This window comes from Bacillus rossius, chromosome 1 (assembly GCF_032445375.1).
Source record: "Bacillus rossius redtenbacheri isolate Brsri chromosome 1, Brsri_v3, whole genome shotgun sequence".
Lineage (NCBI taxonomy): Eukaryota > Metazoa > Arthropoda > Insecta > Phasmatodea > Bacillidae > Bacillus > Bacillus rossius.
In genome coordinates this window covers 196982591-197005753 of record NC_086330.1, presented here as the reverse complement: position 1 = coordinate 197005753, position 23163 = coordinate 196982591, and the positions used below count along the sequence as shown (strand labels likewise).

General features: G+C 36.5%; 2 protein-coding genes across 22 annotated transcripts in view; one reads left to right on the top strand and one right to left on the bottom strand.

Moving 5' to 3' along the window:
- LOC134527213 (serine/threonine-protein kinase dyf-5) overlaps positions 1-23163 on the top strand; it is a 407519-nt gene that overhangs the window by 282873 nt on the left and 101483 nt on the right. The gene's annotated exons all lie outside the window — the stretch shown is intronic.
- Positions 16813-23163, bottom strand: part of LOC134527212 (uncharacterized) — a 97196-nt gene continuing 90845 nt past the window's right edge. For both annotated transcript variants that reach the window (XM_063359681.1, XM_063359682.1), the window contains exon 3: positions 16813-17277. The gene's annotated coding sequence lies outside the window, so the exon portion shown is untranslated. The remainder of the gene's footprint in view (positions 17278-23163) is intronic.

The following is a 23163-nucleotide window of genomic DNA, read 5'->3' as shown; positions in this document are numbered from 1 at the left end:
TTCGATGGGCATATCATGAGCTGCTGCCAGCGATAGCATTACTCTCACTGAATCGTATTTGACAACTGGACTGAACGTTTCCTCATAGTCAACCCCAGCTCTCTGCTGATATCCTTTTACCACTAATCTCGCCTTGTACCGCAAAACTTGACCGTCTGGTTTATGCTTCAACCTGTAAACCCATCTATTATTTAAAATGTTAGCTTCCTTAGGTCGATCAACTAAGGTCCATGTATTATTCTTTCTAAGAGCTTCCATTTCCTCTTCCATAGCTTTCCTCCAGTTTACTTGGTCCTTGTGTTGTATTGCTTCTTGAAAGCATATAGGTTCCTGGCTTAATAGAAGATTTTGCTCCGGTTTCGTGCATTCGATGCACTCGTAATCAATATTTTTGTTGAAATTATTTGTGTCTAAACTGACACATTGCATGTGATACCATTTTTTGCAATTATCACATTGAACCCAATCAATAACTTCATCTTGTGGTCGTGTACAATCTGGTCTGCTACACTCATCACCTTCATCTGTTTCCAAATCTGACTCACTGAAAGCTCCATCTGCTCCATCAGCTCTAATCGTGTTCTCTTCATTAGTCGAGTCAAATCCGTTTTCACCTTCCAAGTGTCCAATATCTTCTGCTTCGTTCTTCTCGATAAACTCCTGGATCTTCTCAAATTCTTCCTGGACCACATGCATCGATGATGTGTTGTACAATTCTCCTTCATTAAATATTATTTCGCAATGTATCTCAACTTTGTTTCTTCCCGGAAACCAAACTCTGTAACCTTTGGTTGTATCGCTGTATCCAACCATGATACCTTCTTCAGCTTTCTTGTCCCATTTCTTTCTTTTTTTGCTGAGGTATGTGTACCATTACTTTTGAACCAAACACTCTAAACCGATTCATATTTGTGCTTTTTCGAGACCAAACTTCGTATGGAGTCTTACTGTCCGTTGAACTCGCTCCTGTGTGATTTAACACATAGACAGCCGTATTGACTGCTTCAGCCCACAATAATTTTGGTAAATCCGCACTATAAATCAATGTTCTAGCTGCTTCTACAATTGTTCTGTTCTCTCTTTCAGCTCTACCATTCTGCTCTGGGGTGTATGGTACTGTCTTCTGGTGTTTGATACCCTCCTTGAACAAAACTTCTTTCAGTTGGCTATTCACAAACTCCGATCCATTATCCGTTCTTAGGACATTTACTTTTTTACCAGTTTCCTTTTCTATTCTCATCAGGTAATTTTTAATGCATCCTGGTACCTCACTCTTGGTTTTAAGAAAGTAAACTTGGCGGTAATTAGAGAAATCATCTTTAATTAATAAAAAATACTTAGCGCCTCCTAGTGATTCTGTTTCCATAAACCCACATACATCTGCATGAACAACTTCTCCAATTTCAGTAGCACGGTTTAAACTCCTTCTGTATGGTTGACGATGCATTTTCCCAAGTACACATGCTTCACAGGGCTCTCTTACTCCTGATATTGGAATGTCCTTCATCTTGAGTATTTTGTAAACATGATCATAGTTTTGATGCACTAGCCTTTCATGCCACTGCTGTATACTTGTTTATTTGCTTGCTCCCACTACTGGGAATGCTTTCTGGTTTCTCTGGATAACTGGCTTGAATTTCATTATATACAGCTGATCTACTCGTTCTCCCACTGCGGCAGTACTACCATTATGCATAAATTTACAACTGTTTTTGTCTGTAGCCATGTCATAACCCTTATCTAAAACTGCACTCAAGGAAAGCAGATTGAATTTTAATTTTGGAACATACAGTACCTGCTCTAAGTGCTTATCCACCCAATGTGATCCATTATATGCTTGAATGTTGATGAACCCTCTCGCAACTGCATCAATCGTTTTCCCGTCTCCTAGCTTAATAGGTATTTTGTTGTTTAGCCATACCAGTTCTGTGAACAATTCTTTGTTTCCACTCATATGACTTGTGGCTCCTGAGTCAAGACACCAGCTTTCTGTCATGATATTTGAATTTGATTCTGACAATAACATGACGTCGATGAGGGCTACTCCGGCCATTTCCTTCGTTGATGATTTAGAATTCGCGTTCTGGACAGAGTCTCTCTTCTTAATTCGACAATCACGTTCCCAGTGACCTTCTATTCCACAGTAATTACAAAATCCTTTACGTACCGGATACTTGTGTTTCTTACGCTGCTCTTTAGCGGCCAATGCTTCTCCTAAGTCAGCTGCCTCGTGGATACCCATTCGTGTCTCTTCCATGACCAATCTTGCTACCAGATTTGGCAAAGTCCGGTCAACTTTCGCTGTCGACTCCCAAGCTGTGACAAAGTGACTGAAATTTGACGGTAGCGTTAAAAGAATTTTAGTGATTACCTGATTGTCTGAAACATTCTCACCCAGTGCTCTCAGTCTATGTGCAAGGTCTTGCACCTTGGATACATGTGTCGTAATGTTGTCAGCACTGTCCTTCTTCATTGTGTACCACTGTTGGTTTAGCATGTGAATCCCTGTCTCTGTCTTGCTGTCGAAGACTTCATGAAGGCAATCCCACATCTGCTTGGCATTTTCACAGTTGATTATATGCAGCATGACCTCTTCTGTTAGACTCGATGTAATCAGAAACTGAGCTGTCGCTTCATGCTGCTCCCACTGTTTTAACTGAAGCTTGTAATTTTCCAGTTTATCTGATGTCAATTGAGCGTCTGCAGTTTTGTTTGGTTCCTGTGGCTTCTGATGATCATCAACTGTTACTCTCCAAACGTCTTTAGCCATGAGGGCAATTCTTACATGAAACTTCCATAACGCCCAATTTTCTAATCCACGCAATTTTATTACTCTAGTTGCTTCATGAACACTCTCCATTTTTCAAGACAATTGCACTTTCGCACGCTGGCTGGCCAATCTTGAAACTTGGTTTCACATACAACTTTACAGCAATATTATTTAACCCTATATTTCAACACTTACAGCCATCCACCTGGGCCCATAACCTGTTGTTATAACTTACCGGTGGTTCTGAAATGTGTTAGAAATAATATATAATCCATTTAGGTAATTTGCGTGGTCATTTATTATATTCTCTTGATACAACAATCTAGCAAAAAGGTAACAACTTCCATAGAGAATATAATATGCATGACAGTATGCAGGAACAAATAATGTGCTGCCTATTTGCAACCAAACAACAATTAATCTATGATATGGCAGAAACTAATCAATTCCAACACTTTCCACCCTTGCATTGCTGTGTGGAAGAATAAGCATTGCCTTTGAAAGTTTACAAAGCAGTGGAAAACATGGTTTCCCATTAATTTCATACTGTGACACTTTATGCCAGGCCTGTCACCAAATTAGGTTCCTAAATCCCATTTACAGCATTTAAAAATCCTGTAAAATTTATAGCCGTAATTGACACTATTTATTTTTCGCTGTAATTTTAAATATAAATTGCATTCCAAAACATAATTTAAAAAAATCAAATGAATTTAAAAAAAATTATAAGATTTGCCACTTACATTACAAAACTAATAGTTGGTATCACAATAAAATGAAAAATAATTTAAAAATTTCTCTTCAGTATAGGCTTTGGTGCTTTTCTTGTTTACAAACTTTAAATACATTCATACAACTGAAGTTATTTACAAGTTTAAAAAAAATGTATTTCACATCATTAACTAGCTACTTTTTCATGTTCTGTGCTCTTTTCTGCATCTCGTCAGTAGGCTTGAAAGCCAGACCTGCAGATGCTCGTTGGTTTTTCGCATGAACTTGCGTCTTCAAGCCGCCCTTTGTCACGTTCAGTTCCGAGTTGCAAGTCGAACAAACGGCGGAAAATTCCGTTTTGCCACGCCTCAACCATTTCAATTCTTGCTCCCATTCTTTACGATAACGCTGTTTATAAAGTGACCTGTCCGGCGAAGCCTTTCGTTTTTTCTCCATCACAATCAAAACTACTACTTAAATCACGTAAGAAGGTTGTAAACAAATGCTGCACCTAAAACATTGTAATGGCAAAATATACCTATTTTTACTGACGCCATGACATTTCTTAGCGTTTAACTCAACAAACAAAAAACATTTCCCCCGAAACCATAGATATTGTACTTCATGAAACGATATGTGGGAGTATATGTTTTTGGTTTGTGGTTAAACGATTGGAAGTTCCATGGCGCTACACCTAATGTGAGTGTTTGCTTTACTGTTGGTTGCTTGTATGGTTTGACAACTTCAAATAGGTAGTTGAATGTAAATATTTACACGAACGAAATTCAAATATGAAAATATCGGCGAAGCGTCGCAAATATCAGTGAATGTCGCCGTTTATCCGTTAGTCCGTTTTAAGCTTCAAATATCCGTGAAAACGGATAAAATCTGTAAAAACGGCAGGCCTGGTTTTACCAATTTGTCATTTTGTGTTCGACAGACATACATTTTGTATATGTTGGCCTAGAATTTAAGCTACTGTATTAAGTTCATTTTTTTTTTAAATTCTTTTTGTTTTACAAATATTTGCTTTCAAGCTAATGTAACATTTTATCCCCTACTACTTTATTTTTAAAAATTCAAAAATACTATGTTTTAAAGGTAACTTTCAGAATAAAGTACTTTCATTACTAAGTATAAAAGTTGAAGCTTTATTGATGTACTTCAGTGGTGGATCCAGGATTTTGGTTTGGGAGGGGCTTGGCCCAGCTGAGGCTAGGCTTTATCAAGGCAAACACTAAAACAATAGTGGACCCAGATGCTTTTGGAGGGGGCTTGAGCCCCTTAGCCCCCCCTCTGGATCCGCTACTGATGTACTTTATAACGAGATTCTACTGTAATGCTTCGTTTGTATCTGCCTACAATACGTCTTGCCTTTGAGAGCAATTTCTCCACAGTTGGTGTTTCCTGTTTGGCATCTTTTATGGCCAACTGAGGAGTGTGGGCGAGGCACTGTAAATGTGTCCATAAGTGTTCACTAGTTATGGCAGAGACAAAATTTTTCCCGTTGTCTGTTACAAAGGAAACTGTAATGCTGCCATCATTTGGGATTCTCCAGTCTTCCATCAGTGTGCTCAAAACTTGTTGGATATTTGATGCCGTGTGTGACCCAGGAAAATGGCGGACACAGAATGTACGACTTTTTTGTACCCAGTCCTTGCTGACATAATGCAACGTTAATGAAATACAGTAGAACCTCATTTTTACGTACCTGCGATATATGAATTCCCGCGATTAACGTATTTTTTTACATGCACTGTCAATTTCCCTATACTAATAATGCATTCTTTTCCCGCCTTGTGCAAAAGCATTTCCCACTGTTTACGTAGAATTAGTGCTGTATTTCGTGGCAAACCATCGGAAAATTTAGAGAAAACAATAAATTCTCAAAATGAATAACGTGAAGTTTAATTATTAAGCGTTACTGCATGAGTGTATGGTCACCACAGCTTCATTCGCCATTGTAAAAAACTTACTTTTTTTTGTGCCACGTGCTATTGTACACCATACGGCCATGAACCAAACGTATGGTGACATAAACATGAAAATTAATAAGTACCTTTCTTAGCGTTCCCCTTTAATCTTAAATGTATTATGCATGAAAATAAAGGTGAAAACTTGCATTTTAAATACACAAAAGAGCGGATTACTGTTCCATTATTAAAATACGTTTTAAGCAACGTACGAGTTTCCTATAAATATGGCGTCTTCGTGCATATTCGGTGATGTTCATTTTAACTAGGGATGGGTTGGTACCGGTTCTCGGTTCTCGGTTCTCGGTTCTCGGTTCCTACGGCTCTCAGCATTTTAACCGGCACTAGAACCGCAGCTAAAATGTCGGTGCCGGTACCGGTACCAGCAGTATAGAAAAACCCTTTACGAAAATAGTCCTTCACTACTACACTAGAGTCCCGTTATAGCGAGCCGTTATAGCGAGGTGTCACGGTTCCGGGTTTGATCCTTGCTTTAGACATCTGCGAATTGTGATTTTTCAGTTCGAATCGAATTTCAAAAAAATTCACGAGATTCGAATTTTTTTTGAATTGAATTTGGGAATATTTATTAAAATAACATAGATCATTAAAATTTTTTAACATACCACCTTTGAAAAACTTGTCACAATTCACAGTTTAAATCAAGTAACTAAAATTAAAGTGAGACTATTTTGAAGAGGCACAACCAGATTCTCAAAAATTTAAAAAAAAAAAAATAAAAAATTATATGTTTATAGCACTAACATAAATCACTTCGCAAATCATTTCAAATTGTCATGGAGGAAAGGTGAGTTCATCGACATGGTGCGGCAACCACAATTCTCTGCAGCTGGTAACTATGTTGCCCAGGAACACAACAACCATGGGGGGGGGGGGGGAGGCAAGGGTATTTTGCCCCCCTCTGAAACCTTGAAGTGGGGGCAAACGGGGGCAAAGAAAGTGCTGTGTAATCAATTTTTAGATAACAAAACTGCTTAAAAAGCATCATTTTTAGGGCCATGAAAAGATCCCGAGAGTAGCTGGAAGTTAAAACACTGTAGCATCGTCTGTGTTTCGTGATTGGGTGAGTTACTTTGAGGTGCATGTTGATTTTTACAACAACCAATCACACTAATTCATTGTGCAAGCAAACTCGTCCTTAGTGGCTCGTGCAAACAAGGCAACGACTTCTCTCCCAGACGGCCGCCAATCACAAGGAAGAAACCGCTGGTGTGGGTATACCTTGTTGCAATCTAGTAGGCGTTCAGATTTTTTCGCGAAAATGTCCTGCCCCTAACCATTTTCCACCTTGAAATATAAATTTTCCCGGGGGAGGACCCCCGGACCCCCGCTTCAATGATTCTTTATAAAAAGGTATATTGCCCCCCCTTTGGAAATTTAGTTGTTGCGCCCCTGATGTTGCCTGCTGTAGAGAAAACTATCTAACTTGCCACCTTAATTAGCATATTTGACTTTCAAGGATAAAAATATTAATAAAAATATCACAGCATAACGAAGTGGTAAATAAGAAAAATAACAAATTTACTGTTTTTATCGCGTAAGTAAGCATCGCACATTTTTATTCTAAAATCAAGTTTATAATTAGGGGTGACACCGTGGGTTCACTCTTAGCTGATTTTTTAAATAAACAAACTCCGTCGTATCACTGCGCCGCGTCAGCAAGTGATAGGCTGAATTCATCTTGCACGCCAAGCACTAGTTGCAACACAGAAACTTCAGTACAGTCGGTGCTAATAAAATAACGGAGAAGTAATATAACAGGAAGCACCGTAGCACTTTGTTCGGCGTAGGTGGTTCATTTCCGAAGAAAAAACTATGCACTTTACGCCTAATAGCCATCTTCACAAAATAATCACAAGATTTTTGATAACAGGATACTCAAGTTTCCTTTTCTTCCCGGGAGTTGTTAATGTCCCAGTGTTCTGTAATTCTTTCCTGGCACGAAGCACACTGCTCTTCGAAACACTCTTAAATTCCGAAGTTAAACTCGCGATATCGTTCACACGACAATCCGAATATTTGCCTGAAAAGGTTTAAAAACATTAAACACAATAGTTTTCTGTGCACTTTTCAAAGGCTTTTCCGTTCTGTGCTTTACAAAACCTTGTCCGGCGTCAGCCATAACAAACCGTGCGCGCGCGAATCCGAAATACAACTGTTGGGCCGGGCATCAACTGTACACTGTACACACGGCGTATCGTCTGCTAACATAATTGTAATAAAAAAGGCAGCGTAAAAATACTTACAAATGGTACGTAACCAAGGGTCTATTTCTTGCGCACAAAATATGTGCGCGGAGGCCGGCAGCCAATGAAAATGTTTGTTTACAAGCTAAATAATTTAAATTAATGAGTGATGCAATAAAACCATTTTATTCAACGTAAAAAAAAAGAAACCCGTAACAAGAACGTGATTTGTAACTATATGCATAACGATCGTGCTGGTTAACTCGGTTACTGACAGAGCGCGCGCGTGCATGCAGTCTGCGAGATATCTATATCGATCTCCGACTACGTGAGAGCGCTCTATACAGGAATACAGGAACCAACACAACCAAACTGGCGCTGCTTACGTTTTTATAAGCGGTATAAAGAGACTCCCAAGACGTTAAAGATGAAGTTTTTTAACTTTTAAAAACGTCTTTAAAACACGATTCACACATCAGGTTACTTTGTAATAGGATTAATTAATTTAGTAAGCAGTTTTATCAGAACGAACGGCGTAAACTGCGTAAAGAAATAGGCGCGTTGTAAACATCAAATGAGGTTAAAACGGGACAGAAATAAAATGATTCAAATAACGTGAAAACGTAAATAACGGTAACGTAAATAAGGGGTTTCGATGTATAATTTTTTGTAAGTGGAAGATGTAATCGTCCATTTACATTTCTTTTAAAAATGGGGGAGGGGGATGTCTTATATTAGTGTATCCGGGCTAGATTTTGCAAGTTGAATTACTGTAAAATGAATTCGATTTGAATTTACGAATCGAATATCAAAAAATTCGAACTCGAATTTGAAAATTTTGAATATTCACAGAACCCTACTTGCTATAACTGTGTCCTCGCTATAACCGAATTTGACAGATTTTGGCCCCAAAAAAATAAAAATTAATGGAAAATAGCATAATAATTGTGTTTGAACCTGTATAATTAGAAAATAACAGTTTATATTAACGTAATCTTAATTTCTGTGAGCAGATGTGTGAATTCTCTTTAAAACAATACCCCACAAGTACGGATGTGATCACCGATTGCGTCAAAATAACCAGATTACCCTACCACGCATGTAAGTACGTATAGCATCTCTTCCCGCAATCGATTACTCGGCTTGGCCCGCGGCCGACGCAGCATTGTGCTGCTCTCTATTGTCGGCGCGGGTTGTCTGCTGGCGGCCGTGTTGGTTCGGGATGTAGCTAACAGGCGGCGCTAGTGTAGCGCGACGATTTAATTCCTTACAAAAAAAGTAGGAGTGCGGCAACGCACGTACGCCTCAAACGAAATAGTCGCTTGAAAACTATATTTTTTTCATTTAAAGAAACCTGTACAATTTTTTTAAAAATAAATTTGATATTAAACTCAAACCATCACCACCCCTTTCCCAGACAGATACCCCAACAACTGACCGAAATAAAACAAGAAAACTGTCCTAGCGATTCGGAAATAAATACGGTAGTGCCTACTATTTGTCAGATAGTAAAATAAATAACGTGACGTGTTTGTAAACGTGTCACGACAAATAATTCCAAACAAGTTTATATTTATAAATATTTGTTTATTATTAACGCGATCAATTAGCAACAAGTATAAAGACGGCTCTAACTTTTTTGCCCTAACATAGTTATAAACAATGATATTATTAGTTAATGAAATGTCCCAACAAATTAATTATGAGCATTTGTATTTTTAAAAAAGTGCGCATTGTTATGTTTATTGGCGGGAAAAAATATATTTTGTCTATTTTCTAAATAATAAGAAATGCGTACAAGTATATGTATATTGTTACGGCGTGCAGCTGCGCGTGACGCGGCCTGGCTAACGTTCGTAACATTGCCCCCTCCTTAGCTTGGTTTATTCGAGTCGAGCATACCTTGGCCTTGAAGCCAAGCGAAAGTTTGATAAAAGAAAGGACGGGATTCTATTTTTAAAACCACGCACTTAGGTGGCGACTACAAGGCTGAAGAATGTGACAGGCGTCAACGGCAAGATGTCTAGTGGCGAGCGAGAGGGGTGAAGATTAGCAGACAAATAACCATGGCACGCTTCACGCCATCACGCCGTAAATTCCTCAAAAAGACCTTGTTATAGCCGTGTTCTCGCTATAACGGGATTCTACTGTACTTAACTGCAGCATGAAATGGCTCAACTCACGTCCAATTCACATATGAATTATTTTTTTGGACTTCTGTGGAATAATATTCATCTCTAACTATAAAATAAATTACAGGTGAAAATATACAATGTTCTCGTCACATCTGTAAACAAAGTACGTTTTACAATCAAAACATAACAGTTGGATGTGCCATAGTTGTAGTTCATAGATGTGTGCAACTCTATAACGTGCCTCAGCAGAGATGTAAGATAGAAAGGCACCATGTTTGTTTCAATTTGTTTTTAAAAATAGGCAGTTAATTGAGTCATTGACACGTAAGTAAGGGTGACTGGTGTATAAAGAACAATTAAAAGTGCAAAATTCCACAGAATATTTGTTTAATAGAATTAATGATTGATTAAAAATTGTCCGTAATAATTTTCGGCATTCTAAAATTTTATGCTTTTTGTGCAGTGCTTTGGAGTGTAAGTTCACTGCATATGCAGCCATCTAGCGTAACGGCTAGTAACTTTCTCTTTTAGGTAAACGGGATTGCTTTGAAGGGGGAAGTTTTTTTTATTTATTTTTTATTAGTAAAGTGTAGTGTGAATGTGTAGATGTATTTTACTATTGGCTGGGAAAACGAAATGCTTGTTGACACTTGTAAAGTATAATTTTTCTGGCCAAATAGAGAAAATTGTGTAAGAAATGGCATCAGAAGTGTAGCAGTAATTTACTGTTGACTGTGGAAACAAACTGAATTCAATGTAGGCAATAAGTTTGATGGAAAATTTAAGATTTTAATTCTTTGAAAGTTCACCTTCATTGTATTTATTTCCATTATTGTAACATTTTCTTTTTATTCCTATGTTCTAAGGAGGGTGTATGTAGATTTCTTGAGGTAATTACTAGATTAATATAGAAAATTTTAGTTTTATTAAGTGTTCTCTATATTACTTTGAATTAATTTTTTTATTAATACATATTACATTTTTAATAGGTTGGTGTGTTTACTGTGGCTTGAAACAGTAAATTGTTGAAGATGTAAGTCTGGATACAGGCTTTTTAGTGCTTGTTTTGTAGCCAAAACAATAAATAGTTTATTACTTAAAACACCTCATAAATAATGTGTGAATAATATTTATTTTATGGTTTAAGTCAGAACCGAGATACAAGAACCAATTTTTAAGAACCGGTACCGAACCGAGAACCGGGAACCGGGAAAAAAACAGGAATTGACCCATCACTAATTTTAACACATTAGAAACATTCTGAAAAGTCAAATGGCTTCAATGAATATCCAAACAATGCAATGGCAATTTAACTTCTATTCCTCAACGTAACAATTATATTGATGGTGTTAGCTATCGTTTTATAGTATTATTTCACAAAAAATCTGAAATTAATAAAACTTTAACACGTAATTAAATACAAAGTTCAAAAATCAATTGTGTTACAAAATTTCAGCACCAAGTGGCTATATCAAGATGCTTCAACATTCTCATCTCTTACACAAGAACAGAAAATTTCATGTTTAGCTTTCAGCAATAATGAAGAACGGCGATATTGGATGTATTTATAATTTTAATTATGTGAGATAGTGAAGTTCTAGTTAATATATAAAAACGTAACCGTCTCTGACATATTATTTTGTGTGGTATATATTTTCTTATTGTTTCCCATATAGTGTGATGATAAAAAAAATTTGATCTTTTCCCTCATTTTGCGTTTTCCCGGTTTTTACATATTTTTTTCCTGGTCCCTTGAAATATGTGAAAATGAAGTTCTTCTGTATAACCATTGTTAGCTTTGGAAGTCCATGTATCGGTAGTAAAGGAAACAGCACTGATTCCGCCTCTTATATCTGCTTTATTTCTTCTTTTAGTTGTTGCACTGTCTTATCGTATATTTCAGGAATAATTTTTCTGGAAAATGTGGTTCTTGATGGACACTTATACATTGGCTGACATGTTTACAGTAGCTCGATGAATGCTGGTTCCTCCACAGTAGAGTATGAATGGAAGCCTTTTATTAAAAAGGCTGCCACTTTGGAATTTAAATGGCTGGTTTCCTGGCTGTCACTCTTCCATATTTCTTTCTTCTTCAAGACATAAAAAAGTGTGGCTTGTTTCGTTGAGGGTGTGACATCTACTTTGCTTGCCTCTTCTTTAAGTTTCTTGAATTCAGTTTCATTATCTTTATGTTGTCCAATATGAGATACCAAACCAGAAGTACTCCCTGCAACAAAAGTATGGTAAAAGGAATTTGGCACCTTAAAGTTTTACAAGGAACAATTTCTGCTCTAGATGTGCTGGTAACCACAAAGCTTGTGTGATTTTAATTTTTTTAAAAATTAAATTTAGGCCTAATGTAAAAACCAATTTTTTACTTTGCCTATTTTAAAACTATTAATTTTACCACCACCTTTGTGGAGGGACAAACACATGTTTGAAAATAAGTGTAATTACAGGGTGGCCACTCACCGGGAAAACCGGGAAAACCGGGATTTATCAGGGAAATCACGTTGATCGGGAATTATCAGGGAAATGTCAGGGAATTTTTTTAATAACCGGGAATTTTTTGTGTCATGTATATTTCCCGGCCAACCATTACGGATTTTCCGTAATTATTACGGATTTAACACGGAATTACGGAACATCGCTGGTTTATTACGGAAACGAGGTTTTGTGCTGCATGGTAACGGAAAAAAATTCCGTTTCTGGTGTGCGTGTTTCGTGAACGCAGTTCGAATACATCACGTGGTTGCGCAGATAACGGAACTAATAAATGTGCGCATGTACTGTCGAAATAAGTAGATTAATTCTTGTGTTTTGTAATAGAAATGGTACAGTAATACGTCCGTAGTACGATACAACTAGTACATATTCTCGGACTTTTCGTTTGTTAGCTACTTATATCACGATAATTTTTGTACGGTGCTTTGGCTAACCTGTGTTGTGTTAATTACTTTCTTGAAAGCCATTTTTTTCATCAAAGTGTTTTTGTCGTGTCTACAGACGTGAAACCATTTTATGTTGTTCGATAGTGTTGTGTTCTTCAGTGCCGGTTGTAGAAATAAAGCGTGTGACAGAACAATGTGTATCTGGAGCAAAAAAGAACGTTATTCTTCAGAACTTTCGACCAAACTATTCAAAAGAATGGCCATGCTTGTTAAGGCCAGGCTACATTCGCAATAGCACGCAAACAGCACACAGATAGCACACACGCACAGAGATAGCACAGAGCTTGATGCTACATTCACGCACAACACAACACAAAAGAATACCAGAAGCATTCAAAAAAATTTAATTTTAAGAAATAATGTACATAGCTATAAAACCAGAAATAGATATTTAATTTATGTCAGTTATAAACGACTATGTAAATCATATGAGTTTTGAAAATGTAAATGTAAGTTTTTTTTAAAATAAATTACCCTTGTGTGCAAGGACAGTATCTTTTGATTAGTATACTTAAACAAATCTTAGAACAATGGATCATATCCAATCCTTTATACTCACTAGACGAATGGAACAATTTAAATTTTAATGACCTTAAGTTTGTGTAAAGTTATATTATTGTTGAGATATTTTTCTTTAAACTTAAAAATGTGTATGTATTTATTATTATGTATTTTCAATGATAATGTATATTGCACCCTGTGTCTAATGACAATATTATCAATTATCTATCAATTATCAAATCCTTCTTCTTTAACACATTCATACAGGGACTTCCAAGCATTTAATTTAGCTTCTTCATTTTTGTATCCTGCGGATCCCCTGTCATACAAAATAATTTTACTTTATATTACAGCTATCAAATGTGCCTTCCATTTTTATATATCGTGTGTTTGAAAACAATTACAAACCACTCAAGTCAACAGCATCAATACTTTCGTGACAATTGTTCTTTTATAAGACCACTAGAGTAGTACTTAAACTGTTTGCTGATTGGCTACCACCAGGGTCGCGCACAGAAAATAACCTAAAAGTTAAAAGTTAATGAACTTTCTGTGCGCCGATCCTGTGCTATGTTTCTGTGCGCGTGCTATTTGCCAATGTGGCAGCTCATATCTAATAGTGTATGTTGAACTTCTGTGCGTCTGTGCTGTTTGCGTGCTATTGCGAATGTAGCGCGGCCTTTATCTTCAAATGTTTTGGAACGCCACGCGTTTTGTAATGTATGCACGTGTAACTTTTCGATTGCACATGGTGGAAGGGATGTCTGTAGACGGCATATTGAATCAAAGAAACATGCAGAACATTTTAAAGCCGTGGCGAGCAATAAATCTATATCGTCGTTTTTCGCTACATCTGAAGAAACGAAAGTAACAAACGCAGAGTTATTGTTTTCAAGTTTTTTGGTAGAACACAATTTACCGAAAGCAGTAGCCGATCATTCGGGTAATTTGTATAGAGCTATGTTTCCGGACTCATAAATTGCACAGAAATACAGCTGTGCGAGAGCAAAAAACATCTGCCTTAGTGGAGTATATGGCTGGTGAAACTAAATTAAAACTGTTGAATCTTTCGTAAGTGGATCATTTGCTTTAGCTACAGATGGGAGTACTGATTGTAATGCAGTGAAGATTTATCTATTAGTTGTTTCATTTTTAAATCAAACACAAGGTAAAATTTGCACTGTACTGTTATCCCTTGTTGAGAGTACTATGACTAAGAATATTTCACAACTATAAATGTTACACTTCAAAAATGAATGTAAGAACAGTTATCAAACGTTGTGTGAAAAAATGTTTGAGTGCTCGTCACTGAAATACCCCATTACTAGGGACAGGAAAAATTCGCGGGTTCAATGACATGTAGGATGAACTCCATAGTTCTGCGTACTCTCGGTCAAATGCCACCCACTCATTGGCTGCTGTCTTGTGAGACGTCCCAACGTAGCAGCCTGAGATTCGATAAAGCTTTGGTCGGGTGTTTCTCATTGGCCCAGAGTCATCCAGGTGAGTAGTGAGTCAATAGCAGAGGCAGCACTGAGGTATAACTATTTGTATTTTAGCCTATCGCGAAATGAATTCGCGAATTTTTCCGGTATCTAGACATAAAAAAAAAAACACAGACTGCAGGTCATTGAAAGGGATGCTATAATGTAAAGTGACATATTTAAAATGTATTATGTTATTTAACGAACTTCCGTATGTATATAATGAAGAAAATACAGCAGGGTGCTAAAATATGAGTAATCTCTTTCTATAATATTATATTTTTTCATGTTTTTTTGTAATTGTAAATATCAGGGAAATTTTGAATTTTTAATCAGGGAAATCAGGGAAAAATCAGGGAATATTTTTGGTGACTGTGAGTGGCCACCATGAATTAAATATAAGGTTCAAAATAAGAATTAAATCATGAACATATTTATTGTAATTTCAATCCCTTACCTGTTGGCGTACAAATTTTTTTCTTGCATGAATTGCATGTTGCACTTTCGCCACTTTCATCTTGAGTATAATATTTCCACACAAAACTTGACTTCTTTCTTTTGAAAGTTGCGCGAGTTGTTTCGTTCATGTTCACCACGTGTTGCATCAGGCACGCAAGAATAGGATATGTAATATTTAATATAATCAACATCCGCCCTAGACCACACAACACAGCCCCATGTCACTCGTAAATTTTAAGAATCAATCCAGATCTTTCAGCGCACAGACTATTTCCTTTACAGTCGTACACAATGTCGCAGTCTATGATAATATATTTATCACGTGCTTGGTACTGACGAAAAAACACTTGACTACTGCGGAACGGCTGCCATCTTGCACCACTGTCACACATGGCTAGCTCAGGAAGCTGTAGACCAGGCAAAGGGACATCGTCAAAACAAAACATAACAAATGGTTGCTGCCGAGTGGTCACTACACGCAGTGACTTGTTGACCTGTTTGTCTAATTGGCTGTATATTATGAGGATTTTATATGCCGGACAGAGTATGTAAAATTTAAATAAAGCAGACGACAATGTGTTTGGCTGTGCGCGAATAAAAGTAGTTACGTTCTTTGTTTATGTGTATACGGTAAATACTAAATAGTGTACTAACAGTTCTGGAATGTATGTTTCACAAATATAGTACCTACACTACTGTTTGAAAGCAAATGAATCAGGTAATTTTTCAAATATTGCATGATTTTGTTATGATACCTAAGCCTACTGTAATCACGTTTGAATTTTGTTTACTTTATCGGCCATGTTTGTTCACATTATGATTTTACCGTATTTTCATTAACGTGAATGATTTTCATCACCACGTAAATTAATTTTAACGGAAATCTTTTTTATAATAAATGTCTTTATATGATTTGCATATGTTATTACATTATTAGTAATAAATAACATATGCAAATCATATAAAGACATTACATTTTTATTAAATTACGAGTTCTTTTTCAACTAGAACAAACTAACTTCGGTAAGCTATTGAACTTTAGTTTGGCTCGAAATATTTCTCTAAAAACGAACTTCGACAGATGAAATTCTTACCGAAATCGAAAATGAACGTAGCAAAATTTGATTTCGGTTTCGGTATATGGAACATTCGCACAACCCTACATTTTAGTTAGATTTCAAATAAGTACTATCTACTGTAGCCGTTACCATGGTGTGACTTCCTGAAAATTTTTATATAGTTTTTCGTTTCATGATCCATAGATCCCAAAACTGCCAACTCAAAAGTTTTATATATATTACAATTTTATGGGCATGATAACTGGTGCAATTTTTCACAAATCACTTCCAAACTCATACATAATATCTAATAGTGGAAAATCTTTGTCAAGTTCATTACTGGACAATATCCAACCAAAGGGGTGGAAGTGGAGATGGTTTTTCAAAAACAGAAAAATCGCTTTAATTCTTGTAATATGGAAAATACCACATCCGTTTAAATGTATTATAACTAGGGCTGTACGGGATAGGTAGTTTTGGTTCGGGAAAAATTTGGGCAGGAAGCTATGCTTTCCCTCGGGAAACGGGACTGGAACGGGAATTATTTAAAAGTGCGGTATGTATCCAAGCAAATTTATTTATTTCAAAAATGGGTTATCAAAACCATATCATTTAAACTTTTAAAAGCCATAGTATTAAAATTAAAATAATGAAAAATAAACAATACTATTAAATGCCTCCATTTTCGTGTATGAACACCAGTTCCTCTGTATGTTCTGAGGAAAGGGACATACGCATGGGGAAAACAATGTTCCCCGCAGAAGAAAACACACGTTCACTTGCAGTTTCTGTTGCAGGGATGCCTAAATACAGCATTGCAACTTTACACACGTTAGGGAACGCATCTTTTCCTTTTTCTCTCCACCACTTTAGGGGATCATCACTTCTTTGTACAACAGGCATACTAAAATAGCAATCAGTTTCTGATTACATGATCTGGTTACTTGATTCGCCCTCAGCAAGTTCGTCAAAAACACTCCAGAGAGAAGTAGAACTCTGTGCCAACTCACTGGTACCTGCAGCTGTTACTGAAAGAAAAAGAAACACCACATACAGTAGAATTTCGTTATAAAGTACATCAATAAAGCCCCAACTTTTATACTTAGTAATGAAAGTACTTTATTCTGAAAGTCTATATATTTATCTTTAAAACGTAGTATTTTTTCATTTTTAAAAATAAAGTAGGTGATCAAATGTTACATTAGCTTGGAAGCAAATATTTGTAAAACAACAAGAATTAAAAAAAAAATTATTTAACTTAATACAGCAGCCTAAATTCTAGGCCTTCATGTACAAAATTTATATCTGTCGAACACAAAATTACAAATGGGTTAAACTATTTTGCAGATATGTACATTTATTGGGACAGAATTCCCTTGTTATCTCTTAGGCGAAGTCTCTTGCGACCAGCAGATAAAGATGACTGTTCATACATTTTAATAACTTTTTAGCGATCTTTTATTATTGTTGACAGTGTAGTGAGCACCAAACCAAATGACCGTGCCACATCTGCATTTCTCTTTCAATGTGAACTGCTTGAGTTTCTTTTATCTTTTTGGCCATCCATCCTGATTAAAATATTCAATCAACAATATTGTTTGCCTCGCGCCACGTCAAACGAAAACAAACCTCGCATCCATAGATAACCATAGCGCCGCACTAGTAGCGCGCGTTGCAAGCATGGCTGTGCCAGGCGACATTCCTATCTTCATGGCAACACAAAGCGTGTCGGCCATGTTGTGACACAAAACAATTTAAAACTTAACCTGCATAAATTAACATTGGATTTTCTATTACGTATATAAGTTAAAATATAATTTTTATTTAACGTTTGTATCTGCGTTAATAAAAACTTTTAAAACGTGCTCTACTAATAACCAAAAGCTGGTGCAGCTAAAAACAAGTCTTGAAGAGGGGCGAGACAGCAATCAATTGTTCAGATCGTCTCGTGCACTAAAGTGTGTGATCCATGGAGAAGGAAGAATGGCACGTTATACTGTACTATGATTCTCTGAATCGTTAAGACATTGTTTGTTTATGTTTTATAGTTAACGATTCTTGAAAGTGATAAAAATTAATCATAATGTACATTTATGTTAAAGAACTCCTGCACAAAAAACAATTACGTAAAATTTTCCTGATAACTGGAAAATAATGGTCGTTGTATTGAAAGGTAGGATACGTTTTTAATGTTAAAGTGAAATATTTTTACATTGTTTTGAGCGGGAATTGAAAATCATACATTAACTGAAAGAAACGTTATTCTGAAGTACGTTGTAACAGAATTTCACTGTACTTACACAATGCTATAGTGGCTTTTGTATAAATAAAATAACTAGGCCTACAAATAAATTAAACAATAGGTACCTGGTTGTGCCGTTGCTTGTGTGATTTCTTTTACTTTTTTATCCAGGTGGTTACGTGCCAAAAGTGTTTCTTCCGTTGGAATTACAACAGCCTTAAACCTCGGGTCTACTAACATTGCTGTATAGTATGGCTCTTTTCGATCGTAGCATGGAAATCGTGCTTGGAGAGCTTGGAGAAGTACCTCATTTGCAAACTCCCGTCTTTGTTTTGCATTGGTGTTGATGTAGGCCTTCAGACATTTTTTTAGAGAAAAAATGACCGGAATGACCATTGATGCTGATGGTGAACTTTCACCACAAAGTTGGGTTGTAGCATCATACAATGGTTGCAATATATTAATGTAAGATTCAATAAGGTTCCATTCACTCAACTGCAGATTGTCCATGTTCAGTGTTGGTAAGTGACGAGAAAGAGGTATCTTGTTGTGAAACAATCTCTTCAGCATTAAAAACTCTGAACTCCATCTTGTCTGACAGTCTTGAATCAAGTTTAGTACCGGCATATCTAGTTCTTCTTGAATTTGATGCAACTGTTCAGTTGCTCGCGCACTGTGTTTGTATCGTCCAACAATTGAACGTGACTTTTTCAGTAGGTACCTCTTTGATCTCACATGTTACTTTAACAGCATCTTGCAATACAAGCTGCAGTGTATGTGCAAAGCACTGCAGCTGCGTAAACTTAAGTTTGCATAGTGAAAGTCCCAACTTACGGTTTCGTCCATTATAACACACAATGTACATGTCCACTTTGTCCCCTGCATTTTCAAAGTCTCATTCATTGAAGCACTCTACTTGTTTCTCACTAATTGCTTCACCATTGTGTCCACTAGGAAGGCTGTAACACCCTAAACAGTACTTCTTCATGTCGAAATCATCAATAAAATGACATGTCTGCGACATGAATGCTTCGTTGCTAGCAGATGTCCACAAATCACAAGTGAATGATAAAGATGTAATTTTGGATAAACTTACTGCATTGGCAATATGTTCGGACATTTTTACCTTTGTTTTGTTGTACAGTTCAGGTATTACTCTTCTTGAAAAAGTGTTACGAGATGGCACTGAATAAAGTGGTTGAGCTATTTTAAGGACTTTGTGAAATTTATAATTTTCCACTGTACTGTATGGCAACATAGCATCAGCTATCCATTCCCCAATACAGTTTGTCAGCGAAATAGCCCTTTCATGTGTTGAAGGCCAATTGTAAGCTTCGTCTAAGCGAAGTTGCTTCTTTTTTGGTTCTAATGTTTTTCTCCCAATATTTACGCCTTTCCGTGTTGCTTCCATCTGTTCATGTTCTTTTTTCAAATTTGGATGTTGCATCAGATGTGGAAGCAACCCAGATGTGCTACGAAAATTGGTTTTTAAAACCTTTTTGCATTGTTTACACTGTGCAGACACATTATCTGGCAATTTTTGGTAAAAAGACCATATTGGAGTTTATTTGGTGTGATGACTTTCCATTATGAAATTCACGTACGTAAACACACACCTTATGTAAACAACTTCACACTAAAATACTCACCAACACAGATATTATCACAATGCGTTTAAAACCGGAGTAAAATACATTGAATATCTTGTTCTGTAGAGAAAGGAACCTGAATCTCTGGCGCTCGGCTTTGTGTGTGGAACATCATCGGTGACAAACTTTACAGTATGTAAATATTTAGAAGTAACATTTCGCCACAGTTTCGCTCAACGCCTATCTTTGCTTTCGCCTTCGTTTGTACTAAACACCAAATTTATGAACGTTTAAATACATTTCGATGTAATATACATCAGTGTCGCCACCGTCTTTCCGCAATATTTCTTATTTGTTAAAACGAACATCGCCGAACAAGCCCGAAGACACCATATTTACAAGAATTTGATACGTTCACATCACCAAACGTTTCACTCATGGCCGTATGGTATACCTTGGCAAGTGGCACAAAAAAAAATTTTTACAATGGCAAACGAAGCTGAGAAATTGCCGTGGCCACAAAACACACGTAGAAACGTAAACTAAATAAAGTTTACACAATTCGCTTTACTTTTATTGTTCCGTCTAAACTTGTCTCATGGTTTGCTATAAAATGGAGCGCTAATGCAACGTTAATTGCGGGAAATGCTTCGCATAAAACAGGAAAATAATGTATTAAAACTATAAGGAAAATGACGGTGCCAGTAATAAAATAAAGTTAAAGTTACCAAACGGTCCAAATCGGCAGCCTTTTGTTCCACTTCATGCCTCTGTGATTCAGTACTTTCACTAGTTGATATTTTTCTTTTGCATGTTGTGGTACAGCATACAGTTTTATTGGTGACTGTGTAGCAGCAAACCACGGTCTGATTACCATTTTTGTGCTGGGTGGATCTTTTAGGTTTCACAATGTTATTAGTAATGAACAGAAACAAGGTGTGATTCCGTCTGAATATAATCACGTCAAATTTATTAAAGGAAAGTTTATAACAGATAGAAGAAAATATTAACGTACAATATTAATTACATTCTTAAACAGCTCTCAGGTATATTCAGAAAAAAAAATTATGGGCCGGCCGTACATGAAATTATCAAAAGTTTCATTTACTAAAAATACATAAACCAATAAAAAAAATACAAATATATTTAAACTATCCCAGTTGAGGTATGTACTTAAAGTCCAGAAATTATGTTTGTATGATTAACTTTGTTTGACGGCGTAATTTAGGAAAGTTCAAAAAAAGGTTGAACAATACAGTGGCGCCGGAGGTCGGGGCTTCGTTTCCCGGAGCTCACGCGGGAACATGATGCCAGGGCGCTTGTGTCCTGTTGAGGAAGGGAGATGAAAATGCCAATTCGGCGTCCGGCTCTCGGACCCTGTCTGCGAACAGTCCAAATCAAAACTGATGAGAACTTGTACACAGGCAGTATACGGGGCAGAAAATGCCCGGAAAAGTTAAGGGGAGGTTGAGGAAAGTCGCGGATCGTCACTCACCAGACAGGGAAGTTGGCTTCTGTTTACCGATGCGTCGCCAGCCAGGAACTGGATCCCGCGAATGTGGATGTTTTCATCATTTCAAAAGAAATAATTTAAAAGAAAAATAACTTTTACTCTTGTACTAAGCAGACAGACTAAACTACTTAAAAAAAATTACAGGGATAGCATCCCTTATATAAGCAACTACATAGTCGGTTGCGGCCGGATGGAAGTCTAGCAGTGTCTCGTCGACTTGCCGATAATCGCAAAATGGTCCGTCTGCAGTAGCGATGCGAAGTGTCTCCCTGCACCATAATGTATACACTGACGTGAAAACATCTCGCAAAGTTTGGTAGATTGAGTGCTCCCCATAGACCATCGTACCTATTTTGCTGGGACTGGGAATGTTTTTACTAGGGATGGGACGAATCCACATTTTGGTCGAATCCGAATCCTTGTTCGAATCCTCAGTGTTTGTCATCGAATCTCGAATCCCAGTCCCACACTAAACTTCACCACATGTTATTAAAAAAATCCCACATTTATTTTAAAAAATTACATAGGCCTATGTATTAAAAAAAATCACATGTGTATTAATAAAATTATAAAATAAGTGTATAGTGTATACACCTGATATAAAATAGAGACAAATAACCTCAAAAACCACACACGTAAGTTTGTATCTGTCTAATTCTCTGTTAAATTAATCCTTCCTATGTTTTCAATAAAATACGTTTGTATAACAGACACCATTTAAAAAAAGTTACGTTTTTTTCTGCAATGTTATATTATTGAAGGTTGGAAATGATAGAGTAGTTATGCTAATTGACAAAATGCAGCATAGTTCATCTTATGTTTGTGCCATTTCCGTTACCTTTATAATATAGTTTAGGTATACAATTTTATAGAGCTGGACGAACCTCAGTTCTCTGGTTTCGAACCGAGCCGAACTGAACCTCATACAGAAATAAATGTTTTCAATTAAAATGAACCGATGACCAGCATTTCGGTCTTTAACTGAGTGGTGAGAAAGAAAGGTTCTCAAGCCATATGTAAAATTAAAACCTTATATAGCTTAGCTTATATATATACCAACTTTTAATTTATGAAGAAGTTCCAGCATTTTGGTCTTTAACTGAGTGGTGAGAAAGAAAGATTCTCCAGCCATATGTAAAATTAAAACATTATATAGCTTAGCTTATATATATACCAACTTTTAATTCGTGAAGAAGTTACATCTAAATTTCAAAAAGACTATATTCCTTTTTAAGTGTACACTAACCTTCATTTAAAAAAAAATATTATAAAGATGACGAACATTCAGCATAAGGCCACATAACATATTTTTGTGGTAGACATAACCTAACATTTTTAATAAGTAAAACTTTTTAATAGGACATCAAAAAAAAGGCGAATGTGAATTAAGTTACCTATCTACATTACAAAACCCGCTGACTGCAGTTGCTGTTTTCTTGGAAGAATGCTGCTCGTTAGAAGAAACTTTAGACTTTTTTTTGGGGTGGTTCTGGGTCATCCAGGTCGTCATTATCTTTTCTCCATTTGGAAAACTTAAACGACGTTATCCCGCTCATCGAAAATCACCTCA